We start from the raw sequence: 8,434 nt of genomic DNA, 5'->3' as shown, positions 1-8,434 counted from the left end.
TGATACTCATTAGACTTGTCAAAACCAAAATTTAACTATCTAAATTATTTTTTAAGAATAAAATGCATAGTTGGTCTTGGTGGCACATGCCTATAATCCCAGAACTCAGGGAGGCAAAGGCAAGCAGATACCTGTGGGTTTGAGGCCAGCCTGGTCTACAAAGTGAGTCGAGGATAGCCACTGCTATAAAGAGAAACACTGTCTTGGGGGGGGGAAAAAAAGAGGGAATAAAATGCATGCTGCTGCCCTTGTGGCTGCTGTGTCATATGTGCGTCAGTAGGTGGCAGAGAGAGAGGCCATGTCTATGCTCAGTGTTCCGACCTGTGAATATCTTAATGATTAGCAGACTAAAATTCCCTGAAAAAAGGCGAGCCTCAGAAGGTCACCAGTCTAAGCCCACTGCACTGGCCCAGACTGGTTCCCATGGTGGGGAGCAAGTGGAGACTGAGGAGTCCTGCAAAGACCAGAGTGCCAGAGACTAGAGAGCCAGAGACTAGGAGAACCCAGTCTGAGACCTCGGCCATGGCTGGAGTAAGCCCAGATGACACCCTGCCCGCAACACTGGCACCCGAGCCTCTCCGCATGGGGCCACATGGGCAGGTCTGCCTAGGCAAGCCTAAGTCCTGCACCATTGGGCCCAGACAAGGAGCTAGCTTGAAATGATCACCAATCCAGCATGCTTCATGGGCGGAGCATAGCACTCCTGAGGTGATATCAGGCACTTGGAGACCCTGAGAAAAAGAGCAAGTAAGTGGTGGAGAAATGGAAGAGAAAGAGAAACAGAAAGATGTAGGCACAGGGACAACAGGCAGAACTAGAGACTCAGAGGTAGTGAGGAAGTGCTTAATGTGAGTAGCCAGTGATGCTACCTAACCATGGTGCAGTTCTGCCCTGTGCTGCCACCAGGGTCACATCTGCATCCATGGTCCTGCAGCAGCAGGGGTCTTTTACTACCAAAGGCCAGGCAGGCATCAGGCAGGCATCCCCAGTCTGGGCTGCCACATGGGGATGTGTTGATATCTGAGGGCTGTGCAGCACTGACCACATCCTTCACCTGGGCATTGTGGGAGAGCTAGCCCTTACGGCGTGAGAGCTGATCCTGCCCTAGCCAGCTGCAGCACTTGGGAAACCAGACTCCACATATCACCCAGGAAGCACCCTAAAGCAGGTCCTAATTGCAGGAGTTGAAGGTGAGACAGCCCGAAGGGAGCATGGACAAACTATCCTTGCCCCTCTGCAGCTACAACACTTAGGAGAGTGAGCCTGCACCTCACCTGGGTGGCACAATAGATAAATGGAATAAATTTTAGGTAATAATGTAGTCTATAGAAAATTTACTTAACCTGAATTATAAAATGGCCACTGAAACTTCCAACAGTCTCTAATTTATACAGAGATTATTTTGCCTTGACTGCATTTACAGACATCAGGTTGACTGGGAAGTCTCAAGATTAACCTTACTGAATTTAATTGTGATATAACTCTTTAATTTTTGCTTCTTGTTTTGTTGTTTGTTTGTTTGTTTGTTTTGAGAGAGGGACGGGGGGAAGGGAGAGAAAGAACATGGAATTGGGTGGGTGGGGAGGTGAAGAGAACCTAGGAGGTGTAGGGAGAAGGGAAAACGTCATAAAAATTATTTTACTGAAATTTTTTTTTGTAAGTCCCAGGAGCCTTTTATTGTCTGAGTAACTGTACACAAAACACCAGGCAGAGACGTTCCGAAGGAAATGATGGTCATGATTCACTGTTATTTGGCCTTTGGTCCTGTATCTTCGAAGCACGTATACATTCTTTACATGGCATTAGACATTTATTTTGATCATAAATGCAGTCCAAGCATGAATAAATAAAATCAGTATCTTTTCTTCCCTCTGAGTCTCTTAAATAGAAAAATGTGCCAAATGTCTCTTTGCGGCCCATTTGGTCACTGTTGCCCCACCTAAGGCTTTCAACAGGCTGTAATGTGATCTTCTGAGCCTACAGAACTACAGTTCACCCAGGTACAGGATCCTGGGGAAAAGTCCTACTGATACTGTTGGTAGTTTCCAATTTAAAAAATACGACCATAAATCTTTCAAATTGTGTGACACTTAAATGTATTATGAGGAACTCCAGTTGGTGTTTTTGTTAGTGTTTCAGGTGTGGTTTGGCGCATCTGTAATCCTAGCACCTAGGTGGTTCATGAGTACCCTCAGCTGCACGAACAGTTCAAGGCCCACCTGTGCTACACGTGGCCTTGTCTCAAAAACTTAATTTTTAAAACATTTATTAATCAACATGATTTATTACATGAAAATAATTCAGTATCCACAACTGATCAGGTAAAAAGAAACTTACTATATAACAGACAATATAAGTTCAAAGAAAAGAATAAAAATGTTTTATAGTCTAAATTATGTAGCGGTTCCATGAGTAACTCCATAATATACTGCCTGGCCTGACTATAAGCCTTGTCACCATTAGCCATCAATCACTAGCAGCAGCATGGGTTCTTGATCGAAGTCAACAATGATAAATAAAAGCATTTCTAATTCTGCTTGGAATGCCTGCTTATAATCCTTTGTTTGGAGAATGTTAGATACTAGATGGGATGTTTTTAATTTATGAGTGAAAGATCCCCAAGTCAATCAATGACTTTCAAAGTTACTGCAATTGGCCAGCTAGTTTGGCCTGCTTGAACAAAACCCTGTCCTGTCAAAGGCAGTCCTTAACATATAGAAAAACATGGACACTCCCTGACATGGAACCTGCATCTATACCTTAGTGAATTCCATATAACTGCTGGAACCTTGGGCTGGAGATCAAATGTGGCTCTTAAAATCAGAATTGCTTCACATCAGAATGCTTTGAAGCTTTGCAACTGTCCTTGGGAGAGTCTGGCATCAGAGTCAGGGCATCAGCAAGGTATGAGACAGGCTCAGAAGTTTAGTGTGAATGAAGGCAGCACAATCTGTGATGCATGTGCCTGTAGCTTCACTTCCTGAGGAAATACTCAGAACTGAATTTTTACCCACTTAATACTGACACACTAAAGTAACAACTTCAACAAAATCTCAAAAGCCATAAGATCACAAGAGACAGCCAAATAGTAAAAAGTGTGGCATATAAGAGAATCTATGTCAGAGACAGCCCCCATTCACCTTACTAGGGGATCCACGTCACTTCTGAGCTGCCCTTTGGCTACATCTGTGTAGGGGGCCTAGGTTTGTCCATGCATGGTCCTTGGTTGGTGCATCAGTCTCCCCAAGCCCCTCTGGGCCCTGGCTAGTTGGATCTGTTGGTCTTATAGATCTCCTGTGGCTGCCTTGCCAGGCCACAGGAAAAGAGGGTGCCCTTAGTCCTCATGCAATTTGATGGGCTGGGGTGGGTTGGAGCATGGGGATGGAAGCAGAGGGGGGGGGCAAGAGGGTTCTCTTTTCTGAGGAGTAGGGGAGGGGAGAGGGAAGAGGAAGGGAGGGTGGAACAGGGAGAAGATGAGGAAGGGGGCTACGATCGAGATGTAAAGTGAATTAAAACAAAAATACAACACAGGGGGAAAGTGTGGTGTTTACTCTTGAACACAAGACATCAATTTAAAATAGTCTATGCAAGTTTATATAGGTATCAGTAATAAAATAATAGATATACTACTTGGACTGCTATGTTATTTTTCACTACCTCAGCATAAATACTCAGAATATCACTTTATTGTTGTATTATTCTTATTGAATCTTAGTCAAACTAAATGGCAGTATATCAGATCAAAGCAAATAAGACAGTTTCTAAATTTTTATTGTAGATGGCATGTACTATGATCATTCTTGCTGTCAGGCCCAAAACTTTGTCATCATGAGTCAAACTGAGTCAAACTGAGTGACTAAATCCAAGTAGCAAAAACACATGGATTTTGATAATCACTATTTAAGAAGATAAATAAGTTAAATATAATCACAGAGTTTAAAATCATGATTTCTAGAATTTGTCATTAATCCATGTTTACTGTTGTCATGTCAGCTATCATGCATTGATAAAATGTGAGAGCCCCTCTGTGCCCTCTGGATCCATAGACCAAAATAAGTGAAGTTATTAAAGATACAATGGCCCATCCTGTCACTACCAGAGGAAAAATGCTTCACTATGCTGTCAGCATCAAAACGTTATGCTGCCTTTGTTGCTAAAAGCCTAAAGAATGGACATTCAAACAGGCAAGTTAACCACAACTCAGTTTAGATGGCTTTAACAGAGCTTCAGCATAAGTTATTTTAAAAAACACCATCATAGTGTTTAATTTCCTGAGTTTTCCCTTACAAACTAGATATAATATTTATTGTTATAAATATGTTTAAAAGGAAGCAGAATCTGCACAATTTAGATTTACACTTTACAGAGAACTGTGGGACACAATTAGAGTTCAAATTACGGATTTTTTTTGCCATGTATCTCTTACTTTGATTATTTTAAATTTCACTTAGTTATTATTGCCACCTCTTTAATATGTAAAAATGAGGAATCTGACCATCTGTTTTTCTTTGTGACATAACAAGTATATATAAACATCACAGTTTGTAACTCAGGCTGAGGATCTATTAGCTAGACAGGCCATGATCCCTAGAACAGAGTCTACTGCTGCTGAGTGGACGTAAGATTAGACTCCTAATGACTCACCATTACACTCATACATCAGGCAACCTTCTACCTCTCACCTCACAAGTTTCTATTTTGTAATATGATTAGCACATCCAGCCAAGGTGCAGAGATTAAGAAACTACAGAATATGCAGTCCAAAGGAAATAGATGTACTCCAACTCCCTTCCTGCGGCTCAGAGAGCAGTGCAGAAGCAGGGGTAGAAGAAGTGTGGTAATGACTTCAAGTAAGCATTATCGTCCAGTCACAGCAGGGCACCCACACATGAATGCACAGAGCATGTACGCAAATGTTGGGAGCTGGGAGGCAGACACAGTTTTCTCTGAGAGTGAAGCCTTGGTTGTCGACTACTCCCCAGCAGAAGACCACACACCTCAGAATATTTGAGCAGCACAAGTAGGTCTTAACAGTACTTTTTAAATGACTCAAAGTTGGGTGATTAGGGAAGGGGAATAAATTGAGGAAAGTCAAGGGAGAGGTCAAATATCAGAATATATGACATGAAATGCTCAAAGAACTAACAAAAAATTGACTATCAATAACAAGTTAGACAATGCTACCATCAAAGTTATGCTAAAATATATGCCTATATATGTACACACAGAAGTTATGTGGGAATTAAATATGTATTTCTAAGCATTCTGGCTATGATGTGTAGCTGCTTAACAATGACAAAATAGCCCAATGCCCTGCCTGCCTGGTCTCCTCCTGGGAAACCCAGCTACAGTGAGCTGCACTCTGTCCCCTCCACACACCATCTTCCATCCCACAGCTCTGCCTGCACTCCTGGAGACATGTGGGAACGAGGGACCACCAGGTCAGAAACCTCCCCCCAACCACCTGCTTGCCAAGTCCCCATAAATCACACCCAACAACTGTAAACTGTACCCTGTCCCATGGATTCCGTCTTCCTACTCACAACTCTGCCGGTGTTAATGCAGGCCTGTCAGCATCAGGGTAAACGGGTAACTAAACACCAGCAGAAGAACACAATCAATAAGATCCAGGGCAGTATGGTACCACCAGAGCCCAACTATCCCTGTACCATAAGTCCTGGATATCCTAACATAGCTAAGCACAAGAAGATGACCTTAAGTCCAACCTTATAAAGATGGTAGAGGCCTTTAAAAAGAAAAATGAATGAATCCCTTAAAGAAATACAGGAAAATAAATTCAAACAGGTGAAGGAAATGAAAAAAACAGGCCAAGTCCTGAAAATAGAAGTAGAAGCAATAAAGGAAACACAAACTGAGGGAATCTTAGAGATGAAAAGTCTAGATAATAAAAAGGAAACTAGGGAGGCAAAAATCACCAAAAGAATATAAGAGACGGAAAAGAGCATCACGGCCATAGAAGATACAATAGGAGAAACTAATCCATAGGTCAAAAAAGAAAAGAAAGTTAAATTCAAAAAGCTCCTTACAAAAAATATCCAAGAAATCTGAAACATTATAAAATGATCAAACCTAAGAATACTAGCAATAGAAGATTTCCAGATCAAAGGCCCAGAAAAATCAGAATATTTCCCTAACCTAAAGAAAGAGATGCTCACAAAAATATAAGAAGCTCATAAACCATCAAATAGATCAAACGAAAAAATTCTCCCACCACATAATAATCAAAACACTAAATGTACAGAACAAATAAATAATATTAAAAGCCTCAAAGGAAAAAGACCAAGTAACATATAAAAGGCAGACTTATTAGAATTATACCCAACTTCTTGACAGAGACTCTAAAATCCAGAAGGGCCTGGGCACTTGTCTTGCAGAACCACAGATGTCAGCCCAGTCTACTCTAACCAGCAAAATTTTCAGTCACCATAGATGAAAAAATCAAGATACTCCATGAAAAAAAAAACCCACAAATTTAAACAATATCTATCCACGAATCCATCCCTACAGAAGACACTAGAAGAAAAACTCCAACACAAGGAGGTTAACCAATCCCAAGTAAGCACAGGAAATAAGTAATTCCACACCAGCAAAACTAAAAAGGTGACACACACACAAGCACAACAACCAAAAGCATCAAAATAATAAAAATTAACAATCAATGGTCATTAGTATCTATCAACATCAATAGACCCAATTCCCCAATAAAAAGATACTGGCTAAAAAAAAATGATGTAAACGCATGATCCATCATTCTGCTGCATACAAAAACACACCTCAGCAGAGTAAAGAGCTGGAAAAATATTTTCCATGCAAATGGACCCAAGAAACAAGTGAGAGTAGTCATTCTAATACCTAATAAAATAGACTTTCAACCAAAATTAATCAAAAGAGATGGGAAACATACTTCATACTCATCAAAGGAAAAGTCAACCAAAATGATATCTCAATTCTGAACATCTATGCCCCAAATTCAAGGGCATCCACATTCATAAAAGAAACATTGTTAAAGCTTAAATCATACATCAAACCCCATATATTAATAATGAGAGACTTTTAAACACTCCATACCGACCAATGAACAGTCATATGGACAGAAACTAAACAGAGAAATAATGGAAACTAACAGACATTATGAATCAAATGGACCTGATTATCTAAGAACATTTTACCCTAACAAAAGAATATATAGGCGGGATCCAAGATGGCGGCGAGCAGTGTGGACCGCGTTTGGGGGCTCCAGTGAACAATTCAGGGAATTGCACAGATTTCTGAGCCAGGAACACCGAGGTCCGAACATCACGGCAGCGGGAGTGCTCCACGGTTCGAAGGGACCAGGTGCGGAGGACCTGCGTGCCCCTGCACACGGGAGGAGCGTGGTTTTTCTCTGATCGGAGCAGCACGGCGAGGCAGCAGCACCAGCGCACCAGCGGCGGCTGAGGTTTGCAGCTCATAGCCTTCCAGTGGAGGCGATTGGTGTGGTGGTGTGTGGGAATTGCTGCGGGAGGGGACTCGGGCAGGATTTGGGTCCGTGGAGCCTTTGACCCAGACTGGACTCGGCGGACAGTTCGGCCCCAGAGTCCTGGGTACTGGCCCGGCCCAGCAAGCAATTCTGCCTGAGGCACTAACTCAGCATGGCCATAGCTCCCCTGCTGTGGCGCAGGCTTAGTTGAGCTCGCTGCTCCACACTAGGCAGCACCTCAGCTCAGCGGCAGCTCCCCTGCGGGTGACACAGTCTGGGCGGAGCACTTGTTTCCACCCACTGGCGCTAACTCAGAGCAGCCGCAGTTTCCCTGCTGTGGCGCAGGCTTGGTGACGTGCTCGGTTCCATCTAGGCACTACCCCTCAGCTCTGCAGCAGCTCCCCTGAGGTTGACACAGTCTGGGCGGAGCAATTGTTCCAACACTGGCGCTAACTCAGAGCAGCCGCAGTTCTCCTGCTGTGGCACAGGCTGGACAGGAGCTCTTGGTTCACCAGCTCTAAGACTCTGGTTGGACACAGTGTGCAGTTTGATCCAGAATTACTGGCTGAGATAGATTGGTGGTCAGTTCGGGCCCTGAGTCAATAACTGACCAAGCACGCACTTTGGGCCAAAAGGCCCTAGTGTAGCTTGGTGCGTAGTCCCAGCCCAAAAAATTCTGGCTGGACCCTGTGTGCATTTTGGGCCCAAAATCCCTAGCTGAGCTTGGCAGACGGTTCAGGCCCTGAGAATCTAGCTGAGTTCTGCCCGTGGTTCGGTCCCAGTGCTCCTGGCTGGACTTGGCAGGGAACACAGAAGGCTGTGGATACCTTGGCCTGACCCAACGCTCATTCAGAGACCCAGAACAATTGCAGGATCCACAGCAGAGGGGGACTGAGGATCACTGGCTGTGAGAGACCAGAACAACAGGGCTAACCTCCTAACATCCACACCAGT

The 8,434-nt window shown here is 43.4% G+C and overlaps 1 pseudogene; it reads left to right on the top strand.

Annotated features, from left to right (window-relative positions):
- The first annotated feature begins 231 nt into the window (after nucleotides 1–231).
- On the top strand, nucleotides 232–355 carry LOC127206739 (uncharacterized; annotated as a pseudogene).
- Nucleotides 356–8,434: the final 8,079 nt, after the last annotated feature.

The sequence above is a fragment of the Acomys russatus genome, chromosome 23, assembly GCF_903995435.1.
Source record: "Acomys russatus chromosome 23, mAcoRus1.1, whole genome shotgun sequence".
NCBI classification, from domain to species: Eukaryota; Metazoa; Chordata; class Mammalia; order Rodentia; family Muridae; genus Acomys; species Acomys russatus.
This window is presented reverse-complemented; position numbering and strand designations above follow the sequence as displayed.